Raw genomic sequence first — 24352 nt, 5'->3', positions numbered from 1 at the left:
TAATGACTGAATTCAAGCTGAAGCTATAATGGTTATATATTTGTTTGTGGTATACGGTAATATTTTACAATATATTAATAGGTATATTATTGAGAAAGAGGCACCAAGAAATCAATTTTATGTCACAAGTAGGCTAGCTAAATTTGGCCCTGCCAAATCATATTTTGTGATGTTGCCGGAATAGTTTTAAAAATATTTTGCTAATTTCTTTGCCTACACCCTTTTAATGAGGAAAGATTTGTGCCAACACTAATAAGACAGAAAATAATGAAGTGAATATAAACCTATTAACAGCCATTTGCTCACAGCTTGAGTTATGTCTCAAAAAACAAGAATAAAACGTCTGTGGAAATTCTGAAGGCATTACGCAGGAGTCTGAGTTATATCAAAGTGAAGTAAGATTTAATAGGAGTCTGAAAACAGTTATCCAGTCCTGCTTACAGACGTGCTCAGTCATTTGCTCTTTAGAGGACCCGTGAAAAGGAGTCGCGTCATTGGACAGAGCGCTCTACACCCGTCTGACTCATTGGTGCACAGGCCTGGCATTCACGAATGGTCATAAGTGGGCGTGACTTCTGCTGTTTGACGTTAGTGTTTGATTGGTCAGCTGTTGCTCTTGGCGTCACTGCGCTGCCAGCTGATCGGGAGGAGAAGCCGGTATGAGGGGAGTAGAAGCAGAGACTCAGGACGCAGCGTTATGTGGGCTAGATTGGGAAATTTAGGACGTAAGAGTAATGGTGTTGCGTTGAAGTTGAGTAATGTTATTGTTAATGATTTGTCTAGCAGTCTGTTGAGTAGTCTGAGTGGGTTTTAGATTAGATATTTCAGCTGAGTCGCGCTTTAGCTCTTTGATGTCAGGAGTGATTTGAGGTTAAGGTGTGGCTTTCAGCAAAAGGGCGAATTACTTAAACTGTAGCAGAACTTGTGTGTTTCTTTCGGCTTTCGTATTTATTCAGTGTTAAATGCGTTATAGTGGGCGAGACAGACTGTGAATTGTATTGGAATATGACCAGGTCGAATTCGAACTTGTGGTCCCAATGAGCCAACGGTTTATTTTAATTGTCGAATGTCCTCGAGCTTGTGCGTCAACGCTCGGAATGAATCTATGTTTTCTAGGTTTTTTTTCGAGATAATTCTGCGCGCGTGTCACTAGAGAGATATTTAAATCCAGGAAGCGTTCGATTACACAACGGGATTCGAATCGTTCCATGACCGCTGCAGCGTTCGATATAACTTTTCGGAAGTGTTTGAATCCGCTTCAGAACGAATGGAATCTGTTACATTCCATTGGAAGAGATCGCGAGAGCGTTCAGTTCAGAGTTGAGCACACAGGGCGTGAGCCGTCCGCTAGTACTAGACGGTCTGTAATCTGAATATGAAGGGGGGATAAAAGCCCATTGCGAAAATAAAGGATGTTACGCGAATATTCTATGGTATCTGGGAGTTGATCCGCTTATCATTGTGACATACGAAGCGATCGACGACGGAAATCGAAAATTCTGCTAGCTGAAGTAAGTCAATCCTCATTCAGAAGTTTTTGCTCCCAATGTGTTTTGTGAAAAAAAACCTCAATGCTGCACTGATACTGATTTATCAGCTCTAGTATATTTACAGATTTTAGAATGAAGCAGATGAGTATTAACACTGAATACTCATATTTAACAGTGGGCGTTGCTCTTCTTTCAGTTAACATTAGAATATAGCTTCTAAATTTACGTATATCGGGTGAATTATTAAATATAATTGGCTTCGGGTTTAGTTTGCTAGCTTGCTTTTTCGTATTTGTTTTATATGTAAACTCATTTTGAACTTGGAATATGCGACATGGAATAGGCCCTAAAAGAACAAGCTAAATTAACGCTTAGCTTCTATTTACTCGCTCTCATGATGTTTATGACCTGTATAAACATCTCCAAATGAATATTACAGCTAGTCCCCATTTATTTTGCAGAATAAAAACTGCATCAACGTGAAAGGTTAGCTATTAAGGCGTTCATGCATATATTCCTATTTGGACCTTGTTTTGTGTTCTAATTAACTCAAACACTTTTGTAAAAACAGTCGAGAAGACTAAGCAGCGATTTTATTTTTTTTGAGTGAACTGTCACTTTAAGTTAAAGCCTAATTTACAGTTTTTTTAATCGTACGCCTTTTGAAAATTAATAAAAGGAGCAACAGGAGATTCAGCTATGAAATATGGTGAATATTACAATATTAATTTGGGTAGTTTGATAGTAGTAGCCTACTTAAAACCTGGATTTGGTCATGAGAGAACGCATATACATCGTCATTGATTCCTGTGAGGCGAGAGCATGGCACATTCCTCAAGACCCCACCCTGTACGGTGCGAGATATACGAGTTTTGTCCTCATCTTTCCACCCCCCTCCCCTCTAGGTTACTTGTTTAATTTTTTTGTCTGCTCTTTCTCACTTTTCTCTTTTCATTCACAGCCAAACATATGGATGAAGACCTCAGTTTCTTTCCAGTGTCAACAGTATGCCGTTGCATGGATTGCCTCTTCTTACGTCTGAATGACGTCCGACTGATAAATGTAAGTTATGAAATATTAGTACTGTTTGATGTGACACCTTGTATGTGTCAGGTCTCATAGCAAACCATTATTTTCACTTCCTAGAATTGTATTATAGATCTGACAATTGTGTGTGTATGTATATATATATATATATATATATATATATATATATATATATATATATATATATATATATATATATATATATATATACACACACACACACACACACACACACACACACACACACACACACACACACACACACACACACACACACACACACATACTTTTTTTTTTTTTAATTTCTTATCACCACATGGCTCTTCTTTCGATTTTCAGTTTGTGGATTAGGTTAGGCAATAAATTGTTGACAACCATCCTTAAGTCATGTTTATGCAACCATTTAAAGGGTTTTGCTGCTTTGGTAACTTTTTCCAGTATAATATAACATTTTAAACCATTACTTGCTTTTAATCTCACTATCCAGAATTATCCTACTGAGTAATGTTAAGGTCAGGTTTTCATTTCTTAGTCATTTTCTGTCTACACCACATAATTAGCAGATTAAATGAGGTTTCAGAATGTAAGAGAACAGAGAGAGAGTTAATGTAAAAGTCTTTGTTTTTATTACTCTTATGAGCTTAAGACTACCATGAGATCGTCCCCCATAAAATAATGTATGCTTTACTGTGTCAGGTTTTCAATACATTAGTTAGGCTTCACTTAAAATAATGTTGAACTAAATCTATATTTTATCATTAGCCATGATTATAATTTAACAAGTTTATTTTGTTTCTTGTTTAAGTAACTCATTTACGGTAGATGCTATATTTAAATTTTTCTGAGAGCAAGACGGTTAGGGGTTCCTTTATTAATTATTTATTTAATTATTTATTTATTGTATTTTTTTTTATTAACTGATAATAAAAAAAAAAACTGATTAGACAAGATGTTTGGTCACAAAGCAGAACCACCTATAGATTTTTCCGTAGCAGCCTGATTTCCATTTGTGAAAACTGAAGTGCCTTCCACCCTGAATAACGTCAATATGTCTGAATAAATTAAAGCAGAGCTGTAAAATGATGTAGTATACACATTTAAATGAGCAAATAAGACTGAAGTAGCTCATTAAAAAAGCAGCACATGCATATTATGGAAAAAGACACATCTGTTCTCCTGCCCAGGGTAATCGCCATCCGTAGGAAGGTTGGACATCTTAGATCTTTGCATGCAGGTTTAATTATGTTGCTATTTTTATTTATTTCTTTTGTTAAGAAAGTGTTTGTTTTGTGAAGACTTGACTGGCCTCGCTGTTGCATTCACTGCTAAATGAGTTTATTCTTCATCCAAGCATGGCTGGAAAGACACTGAAATAAAACAGTGGTGTTTGAAACTCCCTGGACATTCTGTGTACTCAGTGGAGAAATCACTAAGGAGGACCTGTGATTACTATTCAAGGTCTCTGCTGTTCAAATGCTTCCTCTCTTTTAGTTTTTGACTTCGGCTTTACTGCGAGGCCCTTTATGAAACATTGAACTTTGAAAGTTCATATTTTTGCTTCCTCTTTAACCTTCGGCCCCCGTGGCGTTGCGTGAGTGGATCTGAATGGATGAACAGACCGCAGCATGATGGAGCTGAGACAACTGCATGCGTGGACATAAGGAGAAATGTCATAGCATGGAGACTTTTGGAGCCACACCCTTATCGTTACTCACTTGTGCTGTTTTTCTGGCCTCCTTGACATTTTGATTTTTTTACACACTCACTTGTGGAGGATTGCGAGTTTTTAAGTGGTTTTGCTGGAGTCTTGGCATTCATTCCACCATTGCCTCCGTAATTGGTGCGGTATCGTGCCGCACAGACTGTGAGTGGGTTTTTTTGCAGATGAAGCTCGGCTGTGACAGTGATTTGCCTGTTTGGCAGGTGGCTGTAGTTGTCTTGAGTGTGGGAGGGGAGGATCTCAGAAGAAGGTCTGCTGTTGTCTCAAGGACAGCGGAGCTTCCCGTCTGTGCAGTCCTGTGGGACCAAATGCTGGCCGCCTGGGCTATTTGTGCCATGAGGTCTCAGGAAGTGAGCCTGCAGTGCTTCTTTCCACGTTTTCATCCACTGTAATGTTGAGTTAACTTCCTAGCAATATCTTTTCAGTGATTCGACACTGGCGACTTCTAGAATGAGTTTGCGTTTGCCGTCTACCCTGAGGGAACTGTGTAATCTCCCTTTGATTAAATGGACTGCAGGCTTTGTGCTCCACACTGCCATGTAAGTGACCCAGTTTGAGGTTTTGTGCTATTGTTCTTCATTGGATTTCTGTCCTCGCCATGCAAGGCGGCGCGCGCATACATCGCAGAGATGCTCCAAAACTCAAAGTAACGAGCTCGTTCTTTTTATATAGAAAGAACGGGTTTGTTTAAAACCTGTTTGCTTCACTTGTGGACCGTTTGTCTATTTCATTTCTTTTTTTTATAAGCCATCCAAGCTAGTTCACCTTCGCAGTCAGAGTGTTAGCTGGCCGTGCTTTGTGGGAGGGTGGAGTCAGTCCAGCACGGCGGATCTCAGACAGCATGGAAGGCCTCTGCAGACAGAATGGAATTTATACCGTATGTACCAGGCATCCTAGGAATGCATGGCACAAAGACTTGACCAACGGAAAGAACTGCAGAAAGCGCAATGGAAAGGGTGAGAGATAGAGGGCGGGAGGGCAAGCTGCAGGAATGAACCTGTTGAATATAATTCCATCAGTGTATCCTAAGAAAATATTTAGTTTTTAGGTAAGTGCTTGATGGTCTGTTGACTTTATAAACCGTTTTTAAGCTATTTAAATTAAATTTACAACATATTAGCTATGCCACACACACACACACACTTAGGAATTTAAAAATGGTTGAATGCTTTTATTTAGCATTTTTCTTTTTTAATTGATCAGAAGAGACACAGAAGGTTTGTGATTTTAGAGAAATTTTCTTTTTTTTTTTTTTAAATAAACGCTGCTTTTTAAAAAATATTCCTGAGGAAAAAAGGTCCAAAGAAAGTCTTTTAGTCTCCACAAAAATAACCCAGAACCTTTTTTAACACCATAAAATTAAGTGTAACCAAAATTTCCTAAGAATTAAAAGTCATACCAAGCCCAAACCCTTGGATGTTGTTTGTTAAAGCACATATAAATATAGCTTTACAGCTTTTGCGTCATTTTCAGTTTCAGCTCTGCCAAATCAGTGATACTCAGTCAATAAGTAACTAATTTTGGCTGAGTCATTCACTGTGTTGCTGAATCATTGTAGTGTAGATTGTTTTTGTAATTATTTCACTTGAATTTGAACCGAGACATTCCCATTCAGGCTGATTTACCCATGGCATGCTATTAAAAGCACGATTGAGTAAAATCAAAGCTTCTGCTTCCTTTGCTGTGCTGGGAGAAGCAGCTGCGGCTCTGATCGCTGCTAACATAGCGAGCTATGATTCAGAGTTCGATGGGTAGGGTGGGGGAGAACAGGCTATGCTTTGTCATTACAACAACCAACATTATGAAGGAAGCTTCATTTGAGTTGCTACATATTCATGGTTTACCAGCTGCCATCAGCTTCCCTTTGCATTGGCTGCTAATATAGAATGTTCCTGTGTGGAATATAGTCTAGTATAACCACATCAGAGATGGACTTGTTAAAGTTATGTACTAATTCACACATGCAAACAGCAGGGCTGTAGTGCTCCTTAAGCAATGATGTGGCAGGTCTTGCTTTTTTTTTTCCCCTTACAGAACCTGATTTGTCAGGTTCCCAGAACAGGGTTTAAATGGGTCCTTGCCTTTGGCACAAGCTGTTTCACAAAATAACGAGAAGAAGCTGAAGACTCGTTTCTCGTAATCTTGGCCAGATGTTTTGCATTCTTTGGTGTTGGAATCTGCATTTCAGAAGAACAAGCTAAAGAGAAAGTAGTTACCTTAAAGTTCCAAACTTCCCTATTTTTCTTTAGGCAGTACCCTACAGCATGTGGCAAATATTGTCGTTCAAATATTAATGTCCATTTTTTTCCCCCTATTTTTTTATGTTGTATAAGTGCACTCCATTTATACTAACCAGTCTGACCCTCCCCCCAAACAGCAGTGTGAATATGTGTGGGATGCTCAATGCACATTTAAAGGCTCCCATAGCTTCCTCTGGCTATGTGTGGGTCTCTGGAGCTCTCGTTTGAGATTTCTAGAAACTCCACCCATCAGCCTTGATATTAGCAGGAGATTACATGAATTCTTGAAATGGCTTCGTCGCTTCCGTGTTGCCCCACAGTCATTTCCATTGTATAACCCAGCTGGAATTTCCTCTTTTATATCAAACTGTTTTGCCTGCATGTTTTTCTGTTTGTCGAGTCGCTGGAGGAAGTTGAATAGCGGTTTAGAGCAGTCCTTTTTGATAGTCAGAGACACATAGGAGGTGGTTCTCGTTAGAGACTTATGCAATAGTCCTGTTTGTTCTGTGGAACAAGTGATGAGGTGGGGCTACTGGGATGCAAATGCACACTTAAATGCATCACAACTCTTTTCCACTGGGGTCCTTTAGATACATTTTCCTGCTCTTCCTCCATAAGCTCAGGCTTTGGCTAGACATTTCAGATTAGGGTAAAGCTTACCTACCTTGAGCGCTTTAGACTTTCTTTGGCCATGACATGTTTAGGTTTGTGATCGTCTGAGCTATCTATAGACAACCAGGTGTCTTACCCTGTATGCGCATACAGTACTTTTCTCACCTCATAAATTTGGGTAGTTAGCATGCGCACCTAGACAAAGTTTGGGAATCGAGAGGAGAAGCAGGATGTTTGCGTTTGCATGACGTCTGTGTCACAGACGAGCCCTTGGTAAGTCTTCCTGTTTACTTTGTCGTTTTCGCCAACAAACGTTCAGCATCAAAAAGTCCTTTGAGTACAGGTGTGCGTTTCTCTCTCTAAATTAGCTCTGATCTCTTCCTTTTCCTGGCATTGGCCATTATTTTTAGTCTTTTTCGTCTGTGCATTAGTGAATGGCATCCATTTCTCAATGTCTGCACTTCTCCATTTCTCACTGTTGCCTGCCTGCTGGTTGACTCATGCCATGATTCATGGCAGAATTACTGGAGCCGCCTCAGCATTTCAAGCATCACTGTTGGGTCGGTGATTGCCTGGCCTCTTCAAAGAGGCACAACGATGTGTGATTAAGGATAAAGCCAAGATCACTTTGGTCACTTTGTGCATACATAAAGGGTGGTGAATAATGCACAGTACCTGCATTACACATTGAAGAAGAGGTTATAGAGTGGACTGGGTTAGTGCACACTCGCCCATCTGCCCTAAAGTCACATACAATGAGCTTTGGACTCTCTGACATCAGGACCAATTGGAATCTTGGAAGTTTCCTTGGTAAAACCTCTTCACATCGCCTGCTGGCATTGGTTAAAATGTGGAATGTGTTTCCTGTTGTAAAGAAATGGCCATTGCACCACCCCTCCACCCCAACCCCACATGCATATGATCTGCTTGCATGCTATGTCATGTGGCATTTCATAACTAAAATGGATTCTTATATCCCTCAGGGATTTAGTGGTTTCCTTCCAAAGATTCTTACTGCATTCTGCCAGTTTATGGTTCCAACCTCACATTTTTCCACAGTAGCAGAAAGACAAGAGACTTTCAACCACTGGGTGTGGTTCTTTCTCTCTCTCTTCTCATTTTCTGTACTGTACTCCCTCTGAGAGCCCTTGCTTGATGGGACAAGCATGACAGGAATGTAACGTCTCTACCATTGGCTTCATCCTCTGAACGATGAAGCTTGCACATTTTAAAGCCGTTTTCCCTCAATAATCATTATCTCCGCTCAGGATTGACCCCGCTCTGCTTCTGTTAAGATAAATGTGGGTTTTCACTTTAATTAAAGATCACCCCTCCCGTCCACCCCATTTGGTCACTTCCCAATTATTTCTTTAGAAGCTGAAGGCAATACCTAATGCATTGATCTGTAGCTCACTTTGTGGCTTTGACTTAGCCTGATTGCTAAGTCAAGTAGGTGAACGCATATCTGTTTGGAAAGAGGGTGTAACAAATCTTGCTTTGAAAATCTGACTTGTGACCTTATCTCACTGTCTTCCAGATGATAGGCAAACCTGTTTGACCCTTAACCGGCATCTTTTCCAATTGGATTAAAGTTCACCTTTGTTGCTTACCTGCTGTTTAGCGTCTCCTGGTGATGTGAGCAAGCTGTCATTCTTGGATGGCTAATGAAACAGTTTGAGTGCAGTAAACTGCACTAGACATGAAGGTGGAAAAGTGTTTTTGCCACCACCCAGTCTCCCATCTTATGCCGTATGTGAGTTATTGATTGATTGGTTCATATTGAAATTGGCTGCAAAGGACTCCAAGGAGGAAAATGTGAGCAGACACTGTAAAGACTGGGAGAAGGGCACATACTTCACCGTTTCCCTTTGCCTTGTGGAGCAGCCTGACTGTAATTGTTTGGGAAGCTTCCACAGCTTTACAATAAATCACTCCTTGGGAACACTATGTTCTGCGCGACAGGATTTGTAGGCATTGTGTGTTTGTATATGTCGGTGAGTCAGAGTGAGTGTGTGTGTGTGTGTGTAAGAGAGACAGCAAGAGTTTAAACATGCTCTATTGTGTCCAGTGCTGACCACTTGTTAGCCTGTGGTTCTCTGAACGTCTTGACTGGGTGGAGACATCAAACAGCATTCGACAGTTCCATGTTTTTCCTGAGAGTGGGTCGGAGAAAAGCGGATGGCTTTTCTATAACTATATGTTATCAAGCTCCGTTTTGTCTGTGCCGCCCATTTTGGGGGTTAAATCCAGGGGTGTCATGACTTTAGAGAGCACATTATGGTTTGATAGTGGACAGTAGTGTGTGATTTGTGTTTAAGGCTCGTAACCGAAGCTGTTGGCCCTCCCTGCCAGCAGTGTCCTGGACATAGAAGGATCTTATCTCCGCCTTCAGACAAAGGACAATTCAACCGCCCTGGTGTCTGATAACAACAGGCTTAAGACCCAGCGGAAGGGGGAAGCTGCAACCCAATGTGTGTTCTGTCACTGCAGTGAGCGTCCATTTCTTCTTTGACTAAGTTGTTTCTTCTTAAGCTCAAAGTTGTTTCTTCATAAGGTCAAGGAACAAGGATGGAACAAGGCCATCCTTGTTCATTAAGTTTATCTATTTACCTTTGTCTGTACTGTGGGTAGCTATTTCTTGTTTGCAATAATATTGATCTGCTGTTTTAAGAATCTGCAAACTGATTGTCGTCTTCTTCTTTCTGGGGGAAAAAAAAAGCCAAAACACGTTAAAGTACAAAAGCATTCACTTATGAAGCCTGTTAGAAAGCAGTTAAACCAATCCTGTAATTTAACTTGTGAAAGCAAAATATTCCATGTATGGTTTTTATTTTTATGTAAGGTGCTCAGCATAATTGAGTACATGGAATTTTTTTCCATTTCTCATTGAATATAGGCAATGCATTTTGGTGCATTTAAAGAAAACAGAGATTTATTAAAATAATATTTTAGTCACCAAGCATATTCAGAAATTAAAGGATAAAACAATTAAATTCAAGCTAAATATTGCAACAATTTCAACTAAATTAAATTTTTTTTGCTTCATTTTTTTCTTCTTCTTTTTAAGCTTGTATTTAATATTTTTCTATAACATATATAAATTTGGATGTTCTAGTTTTTGGACTGATGTGGTAAGTTATTTTGTTAGATAAGCTCCAGATTTGGCTTCAGTGGTGACTAATCTAAAGTATATGCACAAATATAATATTGTAAAGCTTCCTATTAAAAATCTGAATTTAAAAAGATGGATTTGTAAGGGTTGTACATGTATATGCTGAGAACTGTAAATAAATTTAAGATGCGTCATGTACTAATATGCAAACTAGGGCGTAATTTTCCTGAAAATGTCCACAAAAAAAGACTGTAACAATAAATGAAGCAATAATATTGAATGAAGCCTGAGCAAAACATTTGTGGAGTTTTGAGCAAAACTGCTGTGTTTTGTTCCTGAATCATTCAGTTTTTGAATGAATCATTTGAGTTTATAATTCAGTGAATCATTAAGACTGGCGAATTCTTGTCGCCAACTACTGGTGGTAAGTGATAAATTTTGTGTAACCGGTCCTGCGTTGTGGTGTTTTCCTTTTAATGTGGGAATAGCCAGACGGACATCAGCAGTCTTGACGGCTCTTTAATCTCACTCCTGATAATTCAAAGCACAGATTTTACAGTGCATCTTTGCCCTTATAACTTTTCTCTGAAAGTGCAACGCATTTACATGCTTCAATTAGACAAAATAAATGAAGTTATTAATTTACGTTTAAACATTAAAAATAATAATAATAAAAAAAAATTTGAATAGAGGTATAAATGTTATCTTAACATAAAAATTAGCTTCAAAAAAGATTTTTAAAGTAAAATTGATATAAGATTAATTGGAGCTTAGCAGACCCCCACCTCTCATATGTGCAGTCAGTGCAGAGAGGAAAGAGGCGGGTGCAAAACAGAAAAAAAAAAACTTAAGCTTCCTTAGAAATTTAAAGGAGAAGGTGCAAACAATGAAAAACACCTCGGGTGTACTTAAACACTTCAGGTAAAACACGCACATTGTGTAATTCTATAAATAAAGTGAACCATACTTTCCATATTTGTTTCAAAAGATACACAAAAACACATTCATCCAAATTTCTTTTGGTAATTGATATGAAAATATCAATGTAAAATTCTGAATATAAAATTTACAATAGAATTCATAATATTGCTAAAAGTATTTGAGTTTTCCCTCATATGGTATAATGATGTTTTGTAATGCCTAAAGTCATTTGTAGCATTTAAAACAACTAATTTTAGTTTTAATTATTTTCCTTTTAATTTGTTTGTAAAAAAAAATACAAATGTTTGTTATGTTTCTATAAAATGTTTTGTGTTAGTTTATTAGTATTAAGACACCTTTTTATTAGTATTTTTCATTTTATTTGTGCATTTATTTGTGATCAAAGCATATTTATATTTGCAAATATTATATTTAACCATGATAATTTCATCTTTTTTATCTTTTTTTTCAATGTGTAAACAGTCACAGCTCTACAGTATGTAGAGAATGAGTGAAGATGGCTGTTCCATATATATGAAATGAATGAACCATAAAATGTTTCTGTCGCCACAGAAGTTTAACACAGAACCAAACTGTATTTGTGCGCGGTGTGAACGCAGCCTTTGTCACTCCACTGCGTTTGTTTCTCCATCAGCAACTCAATGAATATGGGCAGATCATTCGTGCGGTTTGGCAGGGGTTGGCATTTCCGAGTTTGTGTGTGTGTGTGTGTGTGTGTGTGTGTGTGTGTGTGTGTGTGTGTGTGTGCGCAAAAGAGACTGAGGAAGCAAAGCTGTGTGTGGGAGTGCCAATCCAGGGCCAGTCGGTGCTTTGCAAACTGGACCTTTTTTCCATAGTTCAGTGAGGTCAGTGGGTTCATAGAGGCCGTACCCGTCCTTGAACTGCAGCAATGGCTCAGAGCTTTATGGCCACCGTCAACGCTGCGCAGATCAATGGGAGACTGAGGCCCAGAGACGGCTTGTCTGAGAGCGTGAGAGAAAAAAAAAAAGCTCAGTCAGGAAATGAAACCATACTTCATGAGCTTCCCTGAGAGAAGAATGAATGGCCTGATTTTTGGCCGCATACAGGAGATTCTTTGCTTAAATCAAGCGTACGTGTTTGAAAATGAAACTAAAGCTTGAAGTCAGTTGGATAAAGGGAGATTTTTAATGCAGTGTGAGCGGTAGAAGAGCTCGAGCATGATCAAACGCTTGTGTACTGCGCACAGGCAGCAGATCTATCTGTACTCAATTAAAGGCAGAAGTTGAGCTGAGTGAATGAATGCTGGAGCAGTAGCAGGCCTGCGATACCTCAGGGGCGAAGAGCACATGACTCAACTCTTTTTCTCTCATTCTTATTTCAATGGCTACGGCAGTGAAAGCGATAAATAATCAGCTGTTTAAACTTAATCCAGATATTCTCTTTATCAGACATTTCACCTTCTTTCGTTTTCTTTTCGACTTAGTCGCTTTATTAATCAAGGGTCTCCACAGCGGAATGAACCGCCAAATTAACTAGCATATGTTTTATGCAGCAGATGCTCTTCCATTTGCAACCCATTACTGGGAAACACCCATACACTCTCATTTACACTCATACACTACAGACAATTTAGCTTACCCAATTCAGCTATACCGCATGTCTTTGGACTGTGGGGGAAACCACGGGAGAAAACTCGCGCGAACCCAGGGAGAACATGCAAAACAGAAAAGCCAACTGACCCAGCCGAGGCTCGAATCAGTGACCTCCTTTCTGTGAGGCGACAGCACTACCTATTGCGCCACCGCATCATATCTCATAGATACTAATATAAAAAAAAATGTAATGTAACATAACTGTTTTGGTAAAATATTTATAATAAATGCGTGAGTGTGTGTATAAGCCTATGCCTTTTAGTTATGAGGCTGTGCTCATATCAGTGGTCATGCTGTTTTCTATAAAACTTTCTTGGCAATTAATGACTAATCTACATTAAACAAAAAATATTGGAAATGAAACCTTTGTAAAAGAAACTATTTCAAACGATTTTGTATGTATTCTTGATTGTGATAATTTACAAACCTAAATGTCTTTGAGTGTAAAATGTCTTTTTTTTTTTTAAGTTTTGTGTATTCTATTACATTTACTATTGGCTTTAGTAATCAATTGGCATAGGTATAAAGTATTTAGGCTGATTATGGTTATGATTCTTAAATAGGGATGTCCAGATCGGGCCCAATCACATGATTTCAGACTCAATCGGAATCGGACGTTATCTCTCGATCAGGACTCGAATATATATGTATATTCTCATTATTTATAAATGCAACTATATAGTTATGTGGTGGAGTTAGACCTCTTTCCTGACTTGACACAGAAACAGCAATGCGTGCGGCATGACATCACTTTGTTACAGAGACGCTATTGGCTGTTGTAGAATATGGAAGCAGTTTGAAGAGAAAAGCGCAATTATGTCTGCGTTCTGGAGGTATTATAAAGTTGATGATGACACCATTGCCATAGCAAACTGTGAGACGTAAACTTGGGATTGCCTGCTGGGTATTTTAAGTTGAGGCGCTCTTTGTTTTTATATTAGATTATTATTATTATTATTTTTAAACATATATTTAGTATTCCAAAAGTGAAGAATTTGTTATTTATTACTTGATTGTTTAAGCTACCTCACAGAAGTGCAACATGAGTTGTTAAATGTTAAAATAAGGTGAATTAAATTAAAAATAAGAAACATCCTGGATCTGTTTCTTCGCTCTTCTTTATTCTTTTTTTTATGCATCAACGGATCAGGTTTCGGTATTGGTAGACATTTAAAATCAAATGACTTGATTCAACGGCAAAAAAACCTGATCGAAACATCCCTATTTTTAAATGGGTGAAAATGTTTATTAATTTTGCGTTCAATATTATTTTTGTTAACTTAAATAGAGAATAGTTTCTTGTATCTGATTATTGGGGCTCTGTTTTTGATTTTTAATTCAATTAGCTTTTATATTATATTAATTCATTAATTATATATAATTCATGTCATAATTCATTTATTTTAACAGTGTTCAAGTTCAATAGTATGTAAGCTTTGCTATATAACACATTTTCTTAAATGTTTTATTATTTATTTCCAAAACGGAAAAATTGTGTATTAAGAAAAAAAATGTAGAAGAAAAAAATTGTCGACACTGGTTAAGTGGTTAGAACGTTGGCACATGCACTCCGGTGCTCACGGCAACCTGAGGTCGATTCCTGCCTCAAGGTCCTATGCTGACCCTTTCCCTCTCTCTGCTCTGCATGCTTTACTGTTAATGTTCTCTACTGTACTATCCAATTAAAGGTAAAAACTCTGATTAAAAAATAAATAATGTTTTAACCTTTTTATGAAAAATGATTTTTAAATGATGAAGTTTGAATTTTACCTTGTTGAATTTTTTTTTTTTTTTATTCAAACCTATATTTTATTCTCCATCCTTCCTTTGTTTCTACAGAATATATCACTTCCTGATCCCTGTTGTTTGGAGAAATATCAGGGACCGACTCCATGAAGCCACTGGCTGACCTGCAGCAGTTCTTCACTGGCAAGCTTTATGTCCTTGTGTACCAGCTAAAGCTGCCAGCTGAAGAACTGTTGTGGTTGGCTCTTTCCTGGCACATCAGCACACAAGATGGCAATACAGAGGTAACGACATCGTCAGCTCAACCCTTAATTTGCTCCAAACTGATGAGGCCTCCTCAAGCAATCCCGATCAGACGGATCCCATTTTTGTCTTTCCCTCAAGCAGCCTGCTTACGTGAGCATGGCCATTCGTTCCTCTCAGGCATAAACAAAGACTACCATACGGGGTCCATGCTGACTCAGCCACATTCCTGTCCCGGTGAGGTCCTCTTGCCCTTATTTGGGTGTAGAGCAGGCAGGGAGTGGCGCATGTGCTTTCAGTAGAGCCGACAGAGGTGGCCATCTTGCTCTTCTGCTGTAGCAAAATGTCAGACTGCCTGATGTGTTTTACATGCACTGTAAAACCCAACAGCCAACTTTACCAAATGAAATGAGTGTAGTTAACTCAAAATGGACTGAAGGTTAATTCTACTCATTTGAAAAGTTTCGAACTGAGTGTTGAAGGTAGTAAGTTAATTAAATACCTCATTACTTCAACCTAAATGGAGTAAGTTCACAGTACTCGTATAGATTAGTTTTTCAACTCAAATGGTTTCCTCGAACGGTTTGAGTTGCCTTAACTTATCATGTTCTACAGTACTCAGTTGGTTTGAGTTCTCTTCATTTATTGGGTTTTACTGTGCTCAAATTGCTTCGTTTACTCAAATGGATTAAGCTCACAGTACTCATTAGCATAAGTTTTTGAACTTAAATGGTTTGTTGCTATCGGTTTCCTCAAATGGTTTGAGTTACCTTAACCTTTTGGGTTTTACACTGCACTACTGAACCGAGCATTTTCATTGACTTGATTGACTTGTATTGTGAAATTTCTGCAAATGTTAGAACAACTTATTTACCATTTATGAGTAAAAGACTAGAAAAACAAATGACAGTAAACTGTCAAACTACTTGCGCTACAGACCAATGTGCTTATAACACTAAATTTCAATTAAACTGTTCTGATATACACCAGTTTGCCACAAAATCAATGGAAGTGAATGAGACTAGAAGTCTCATCACATTTAGTTTACAATGGCCTCTTCTGCACGTACGTGAAGAATAAGGTGGATGGTTACTTCCGTGTTTTCTGGAAAAGAGCCCAAGCTTTGACGTGTTTGTGTGTTAAAAGTCGCAAAGATCCTCGAGGGAGTGACTGATGAAAGACTGGAGAGCGTATGTTACTTCCTCTTTCCTTTCCGTGGCTGTTCTATGGCATAAATATGATTTGTGTGTGTGTGTGTGTGTGTGTGTACAAATCTGACCTTGGTCACATGCAGAGATCATCATGTATACACGCTCTTCTTGTCGCAAGCTTACGCAAGCCGTAAACTCCTCAAGGCTGAGTTCTGCGCCTCAGAAAACAGGATATGAAAAAGCGTCTCTCCAAATCCTCCCAGCCAGATGAAAACCCAGAATATTCTAGGCATTTAGTAGAACCAGATGCCAGAATGGCTGAAATGTGCTTTCCATTTTTTACCTCCCCCATCAAACAAGCACAAGACGCAGCGTCACTGCATACCTATAGCTCTGACCTCGTCTCGAGTGCTTCCTCAGGTCATGGGCGAAGATGGCCTACGTGATCCGCTCTAATGTCAATCTCCCTGCAAGTGCATTAAAAGATTGTTGAGGGTCGTCGTCTCATCTGCTCTTACAGAAACAGCACACGCATAAGAGGCTCGCTCAGACTGTGTTGCATGAGCTCTTAGGCTGTAGATAGTACACTACGGTCAGAAGCTCCCTCTCTAACCCTCTTTAGAGTCAGGCGGTCAGGTCAACAACGACATTTAGATTAGATTACTACAAAGGGCCAAATGAACAGACTTTCACAACAGACCAAATGTGAGTTGAATGATTGATTGCACAAATAAAATGGCTTTTGGGGAACACATGCTTTTGTTATCTTTACTGGCAATGAAATGTGTGGTTTTATTGTACTGAATGAATGGATATGACTTGAGTCATGTTTTAGAAAACTTCATAAGAAGATTAACCCTCAAAAACAACACTAAAATTAAACCCTGTATTATGTTGGAGCTGTTTTAAAACTAGGCCGATGACCTGCTGTTCAGAAAGGTCACTTTCGAGCCTCTTTCCCACCACTTAATACAGTGGTGCTAATTGACTTGACTTCTGATTATGGTGACGTGAGAAAGCCAACATACTGTTATACTACAGTACATACACTTGATATTCTTCTTCTGAAACTAATTTCTATATGCGTCTCCTCCTCCTAGACCACAGGTGTCAAACTCAGTTCCAAAAGGGCCGCAGCTCTGCACAGTTTAGTTCCAACCCTAATTAAACACACCTGATCAAACTAATTCAGTCCTTCAGGCTTGTTTGAAACCAACAGGTAAGTGTGTTGGAGCAGGGTTGGAACTAAACTGTGCAGGGCTTCGGCCCTCCAGGAATTGAGTTTGACACCCCTGTCCTAGACCATTCATACTACAACCACCAAACTAACACCAAACCTCCAAACTGGTCTGACTCTGGTTGCTCTATCGTTTCTAATTGATCTGACTTACGGTTGTCTAAAAAACTGACCTGCAAAATTCACAAACGTTAACTTAACATTGGAAACTTAACTTTCCACCAGACTGTCATACAGACTTAATGTTGGACTCATTTAACTACCAATCTGATTACCTTTCAACTTACTAGCCACACCCTAGCAACCATTTACGGTGCCTAGCAACTGTCCTACAGAATTCTGTTGTTAAAAAACTGCCATTGACTTTACATTGGACATACCAACAACATACCAGTTCATACTAGCAAACATACTAATCATAATAAGAAACATAAGCTGTGTCTCATTTTAGAGGCTGTATCCTACGAAGGATGCAGATTTTAAAGGTGTATCCTTCTAAATCATACTATAAACACACTACCAACAGGCAACTTTATACAAAATTCATGCTAACAACAAGCTAGCGACATGCTAATTCATACTATAACCATGCTAATTTATGTTAGCAACTGCCTAGCAACCACTCAGAACGCCTTAGCAACTGCCTAACAACACCTTAGCAACCACTCAGAACACTTTAGCAACCGCCAAGCAACAGCTTGGTATCCACATAAAACACCCTAGCAACCGCCTAGCAACCACTCAGAACATCCTAGCAATGCCTTAGATGCCACCCAGCAACCACTCAGAACACCATAGCAACCACTCAAACACCCTAGCAACCACCTAGCAACACTTTTTGAAACAACCTAAGCAACTACTCAGAACACCTTAGAAACCACCTAGGACACCATAGTAATGCCTTAGCAACCGCTCCGTGGTTAACCTAGCAACAACATAACTACCTGGTACACGCGAGCAACACCTTAACAAGCGGCGAGCAACTGTTTAGAACACCTCAGCAACACTAATTGTGTGAATTAAGTGAAACACTATTAAATCTAGATTTCCATTTCATCCTGCATCTCAAAAGCATTCTTCAAGAGAACATGGTGTTGTGTGCTACAATTCCCCGAAGACGTGTAGCTGCAGTTTTTCATTATTTCTCAGCTGAAATATTTTGTGAACTGCTTGTGTTGAACTGGAATATTCTATGAATGTGAAATGGCTCACAGAGACCTTTTTGTTGAATTTCACTCGAAAGGGCCTCACAAGTGCAAAGTAATCCCAAATGGCAGAGGTCAGATGCCTCTCAGTTACTTTGCACCCGGGTGAAAGGTGCTCAGATCAGCCATCAGGGATCTTTCACATACTTTAGATATATTCAAACTAACAGGCTAGCAAAAGGGAAAGCGCATACAATGTCATATATAAGTATGTGCGTATATTTATTGTAAATATAAACTATTTTTAAAATGTTTGCGTAAATGGAGTTTCCTAAATGTAGCCTGCTTTATTAATCGTAGTTCATTATACTTTAATTAAGCAATGTTTACACTACATTCAATTTCTTTTGTAAAGGCATAGTTTACTCAAATTAAAATGGCCATTATTTACTCATCCAAACTTGTCTGAGATTTTCTTCAGTCACACTTTAAGTCACATTACATCTACATACCAACTAATTCTCATTAGATTATAAGTAGACCGTTTGGTTGGGTTGCTGTAAGTTGACATGTACTTGCAATTTTCTTATAGTCAGTTAAATGTCTGTTGAAGGAGCAGATTTTAAGCAGACAGTATACTAATACTCAAATGGACCATCAAAATAAACTGTTACCCTTTTCTTCTTTTGTACTGAATGGAAGATATTTTGAAGAAAGTTGGAAACCTGAAACCATTGACCTGCATGCTCTGTACATTGTCAAGGACATTTAAATTATGTCATTTAAATTATGCCATTGGTTTGCAATATACTTGCGGTGGCAGCCAGTTTGAAAGACACCTTTTACCCAAAGTACATAAATGATCGACTACATGCAGTGGGTAGCACGTTCACCTCACAGCAAGAATGTCGCTGGTTCGAACCTCGGCTCAGTTGGCGTTTCTGTGTGGAGTTTGCATGTTCTCCCAGCATTCGCGTGGGTTTCCTCCGGGTGCTCCGGTTTCCCGCACAGTCCAAAAACATGCGGTACAGGCGAATTGGGTAGGCTAAATTGTCCGCAGTGTATAAGTGTGTGTTTTTGAGTATATGTGAATGTTTCCCAGATATGGGTTGCGGCTGGAAGGGCATCCGCTGCGTAAAAACTTGCTGGATAAGTTGGTGGTTCACTCCGCTGTGGCGACCCCGGATTAATAAAGGGACTAAGCCGACAAGAAAATGAATGAATGAATATATATATATATATCATAGCTCAAATTCTAAATAAAATTGTCAGAGATACTATGTTTTATATGTTATAATAGGTGTAACTGAAGTGAATTCATAATTTACTCATTATCAAAAAAGCATTATTAGCACGTCACTTCACCTAACAATTTATCTTTTTTTCCCGTTTATTTTGTAGATAACTCACAAACAAAAAATACATTAAAACAAAAATACAAATTATACCGATAATGCTATTTTGGGTAGATAGAGCGTTAATGACGATACTACCGTTTACAAATCACAGCAGCACCGTCTGCTCCGTAGCCATAGTATCACGATACTACCATAGTACCGGTAAACGGTGCAACCCTACTTCAGTCACATGATCCTTCAGAAATCACTCTTACATTAATTATTACAGTCATAATTATTATTATTATTATTGTTGTTAATATTAATTTTAATAGCAATAATGACTAGACTAATAATTTCATTTGTAAATAAGTAATAAATTAATATTTAATAAATAAGTATTTAACAATTATACAATTGTATTTTTTTTTTTACATTTAATAAATGCCATCTTAATCAACAGAAAAATTTTCCTTAAAAAAAATTACTAAAAAACATGAAAAAAAAATAAATAAAACCGACCTCAAACTTTTGACCAGTAGTGTATATTGGTTGTCAACCAAACTTGAACAGTAATGTCTGAATGGAATTCAGACATCCTATGTCTGCCATGTTTGTCCTTTCACATGACCTGCCAGTTTCATTTGTCTCATTCCTAAATTGTGTTCCATAGTAAATTGTCCATCACTTGCTCATATTGCTCCTGTACATATATGCATTGGATTTTGCAAAGGTTTTATTAAATCAGTCATCAGTTAGAAAATAAAAAAACCTTGAAGTGCAAAATATTGTTCCTCCAGTATTTGGATTCTGCTCTATATATTTTTAATTTAAATGTAATGAAGCTTTAGGTTATTATTATTTTTAAGTGTAAGCAGTTGAATCTAGAGCAACATGCTTGTTTATTATTAAATTCCCAATTTAATGGAATGAATGTAGAAATTCATTAGTACACCATCATTCACACCAAATCTGTTCACAAGCAGAAGTCCATTTGGATGGACTGATGAAAAATTTATCCCCACATGGACTGCTTGGGCACGGAGCGAGAGAGAGTGAACACATCCAGACATAGTGCAAAGGGGTTTTACAACTCTTCTAAATTCCCTCTGTCCGCAGGGTTAAAGCTGCTTAACCAGATTATAGTGAGTTCCCGGCAAGCAGGAGATCATTCACCTGACGAAACGTCCATGTCGCAACACTGTTCCAGCGTCCCGCAATCCTGCCTGACCTTTGCCCTTAGGATTGTGGCCCGCCGGTACCTTTTTCCTTTTACCGGGTCAATGTAGCGCAGTCTGCCTGTTGCTCAGCGGGTGTCATGTAACCTGTCTGACTGGCAGCACAATGTGTAATTCAGCACCGAACAATGGCCTCAAGAGACTGAGGGTGATTCATGGTGACTGTTCCGTCTTATAGCCTGGAAGAAAACCACTGCTTGGTAAAATGGACAGAGTGTAAGACTTTTACTCTCATTTACATTACAGGGCTCTGTGTTTATATATGCATCCCAGCTGATCTTTGCTGCACATGTTGAGTCACTGCCCAGATTTAGTCAAAATGTTTCTCAGTTCGTACATGCTTTCCTCTCCTTTTAAAGGGACAGTTCAACCAAAAATGAAAATCATTAACTCCGCTTCATGTAGTGACAAACCTGAATGGCTTTTTTTTTTCAATGGATCACAAAATATATAGGGTTCAGCGTGAATGAATGCTGATTTCTTTTTTCTTTTAAAAAAACACGGTTCATTTCTTCTCAGTGGGGTGTGAATAATGTGGTTAGATATTATGTTGTGTAGTTTGCATAGTATTGTGTAGTGTTGTGCAGCATTATCTCTGGTTGTTTTTTCTGTTGCATTAGCCTCCACCATCAACCATTATAAATTCACTATTATTATTATTATTGATGTGAGGGGGAAAGAACAGGGAATTTACACTGTAACTAAGTGCTAAATAAATGAGGCTCTTGTAGTTTATTTGTTGTTTTGCAAAGCATTAGCAATCACATTTGTAACAACTTTTCGGGGTATTCAATAAGCTCAATTAAAACCTATAACTATGATGGTTAGTTGATTTTTTTGATGCAGTGCATTACAGTATGTATTGTTTCATTTCATTATTTGTTTTCACATTTTATAGTATTTTAACCCTTTGACCGCCTGCTTTACCAAATAGTTGACCATGTTTTGCCTGTTTTAAATAGACTGTTAAAGTCATTTAAAGAATGATTGTTTTAAATAATGGTTTACACAAACAATATTGCTTGTTTACAAAAAATCAAACAAACATAATGCTGTTGCACTGCTACACTTGATTTTGGTTTTATTGTAATATATATATATATATATAAATATATATATATATATATATATATATATATATATATATATATATATATATATATATATATATATATATATATATATATATATATATATAAAATGACAAGAAAACAAGTTAAATGAGAATCCTAAATATTTTGATGGCATACTTAAAAAATAAAGATGATTTACTATTCAAAAATGTTTTATTTTGACTATTTTTTTTTATTTTAATAAATTGGTCTTACACTTTAAAATTTTTCATAGCATATGTATTCATTAAAGTACTTTTACCATATCTACCATTTAGTACAGGTTGATATTTTAGAAATTATGGGATGTGTTGAAAAAAAAATGCATTGAGCGTGTTAACTAGCGACATTAGGAGTTAAAAATCCAATCCAAACATTTTTTTCTAGGTGGGGCAGGTAATACTTCTGTTAGTTTTTACATTTGTTGTTTGGCTGACCTTGACATGGAAAAAGAATAAAAAAAAAATCTCAGCATTTCCTCAACAAAAAGTCTTACCTGTTTTATTTTGGATACAATAAAGGCAGTTTAAACATTTTAACATTTAAAAAAAAAACATTTTAAGGTCAATATTGTTAGATTTCGATTGTCTACAGAACAAAACAACATTTTACAACGATATGCCTAATTACACTAACTTGCCTAATTTACCTAGTTAAGCCTTTAAATGTTACTTTAAACTAAATATTAGTATCTTGAAAATGTTTTAGTAAAATATGTTCTGGCATCACGGCAAAGATGAAACAAATCAGTTTTTAAAAATGAGTTATTAAATGTATTATGTTTTAAAAAAAATCTACTGTAAATTAAACAGAAATTGGGGAAAATATACGGGGGGTTAATAACATTTTTTCAGTTCTGTGGATTTTAGGAGCAAATTTCCAATGTGTGTATGAAGACTGTGTGTGCATTATGAATGAGGCCACTGGATTTATTATTGTTTACTGCTTCACCTTTCCACAAAAGGAGATGCACCTAAACAACTTGTTTTGACTAGTTTAAATTAAACCAAGGAACATAAATCTTTACAGAAAATGCAGAAGAGCATGTCAATGTTCACATCACACAGGAAAACATGTGTAACATGGTTTAGGAAAATTTTTATATCCTTTTAATAAAAAAGAAGGTCAGGTTAAAAGAAAATGTTTTTAAAACTATGATTCATGTGGATCAATTTGTTAAACTTATTATGTTCATGAGGTTTTTCTGGGGGGTTTGTTTTACTAGGATGCTTCATTCTTTCTCTCTCAGCTCATAAGCATATGATCATCAATGTTTTGCTAATATGAGATTAATATGTATGTGTATTACAGTCACAAAAGTATTTTTGCGGCTTCTTCAAATTACTTATTGACTTAATGAACACAATCGTTGAGGTTTATTGGGAATACTTAGTTTTTTATAAATGTTCATTTTACTTAAATTTGTAAAAACATTTAAATCAACGTAATCACTTTATTTTTGGGGAAATTTAAATGAATCATGTGAAACCCAGCATTTTTTAAAAAGTGTTGCTTGCCTTCCGAAGAGATTATTTGTTTTTTTCTAACGTGATTCAATTCCTGGTCAAATACGTGCATCCACCTCAGCAGGTCCATGTTAAGGCCTGTGATTAGAGGCGCTCCCCACAGTCTGCTGAATTCATTAGATGCTGCTGGAAAATCCCATACGCAGGGTGTCTGAGGGCCGATGACTCACGGCATATGTACATCAACACCCACCAATGCATGAGTAAGTCACCGGCCTCCTGCTTAAATCAAGCACTGCGATACATATAGCAGTGTGCAGCCACAAATAGCCAGGAGAGAAACCCTGTTAGGGAAACACTAAAATGCCCTGCAAAAAACAAATGCTTAGAGTTGTTGTCTTGCTTCATTTACTTGTCATTTTCTAGACAAGTAAAAAAAAAAAAGTTTTCAGAAATAATTAGCCAAAGTGAAGTGGCTTTTTCTTTAAAACAAGCTAAATAATTGGGTACCAATGGGTTAAATAAAATAATCTTGTTTTCGCTTTGAACACAGATAAAATATTTAAGAATTTGAATAAAATTGTGCGCATATTACATCCCCTTTGCATTAATAAATACATTCATATAATAATTTAATGCATATTAATTAAAAATACATTAAATATATCATCATGTAGAATATACATAACTGTATTTTACTTACTCCATTGGCAAATTGTTTTGTTCTTGGTTTGAAATAAGAATATTTACCCCATTAGCAGATTATTTAGCTCGTTTTAATATTTTGTTTTGACTTAATATTTCTGAAAACAAAAAGCGCATTTAAGGATGGGTGGGTTGAGAATAAAAGGAGGTGAAATAGGTAAAACGCAAACAGTTTAAAATCATTATCAATCTGTCA

At 37.4% G+C, this 24352-nt stretch overlaps 2 long non-coding RNA genes and 1 other non-coding gene across 3 annotated transcripts in view; 2 read left to right on the top strand and 1 right to left on the bottom strand.

The window, feature by feature from the left end:
* The first annotated feature begins 643 nt into the window (after positions 1 to 643).
* Positions 644 to 16666, top strand: LOC137487751 (uncharacterized). Its single transcript, XR_011006460.2, has 3 exons — positions 644 to 1511; positions 2452 to 2552; positions 14616 to 16666. It is a non-coding gene; the product is annotated as an uncharacterized lncRNA (long non-coding RNA).
* Positions 11459 to 24352, bottom strand: part of LOC141377843 (uncharacterized) — a 47601-nt gene continuing 34707 nt past the window's right edge. Inside the window, exon 4 of the long non-coding RNA XR_012390860.1 lies at positions 11459 to 12125. This is a non-coding gene — a long non-coding RNA (uncharacterized lncRNA). The remainder of the gene's footprint in view (positions 12126 to 24352) is intronic.
* dre-mir-22a (microRNA 22a) lies at positions 14681 to 14766 on the top strand. Its single transcript, NR_030022.1, has one exon. It is a non-coding gene; the product is annotated as a microRNA 22a (primary transcript).

This window comes from Danio rerio, chromosome 15 (genome assembly GCF_049306965.1).
Source record: "Danio rerio strain Tuebingen ecotype United States chromosome 15, GRCz12tu, whole genome shotgun sequence".
NCBI classification, from domain to species: domain Eukaryota; kingdom Metazoa; phylum Chordata; class Actinopteri; order Cypriniformes; family Danionidae; genus Danio; species Danio rerio.
Note: the sequence above shows the minus strand (reverse complement) of the source record. Positions and strands in the feature narration are given on the sequence as shown.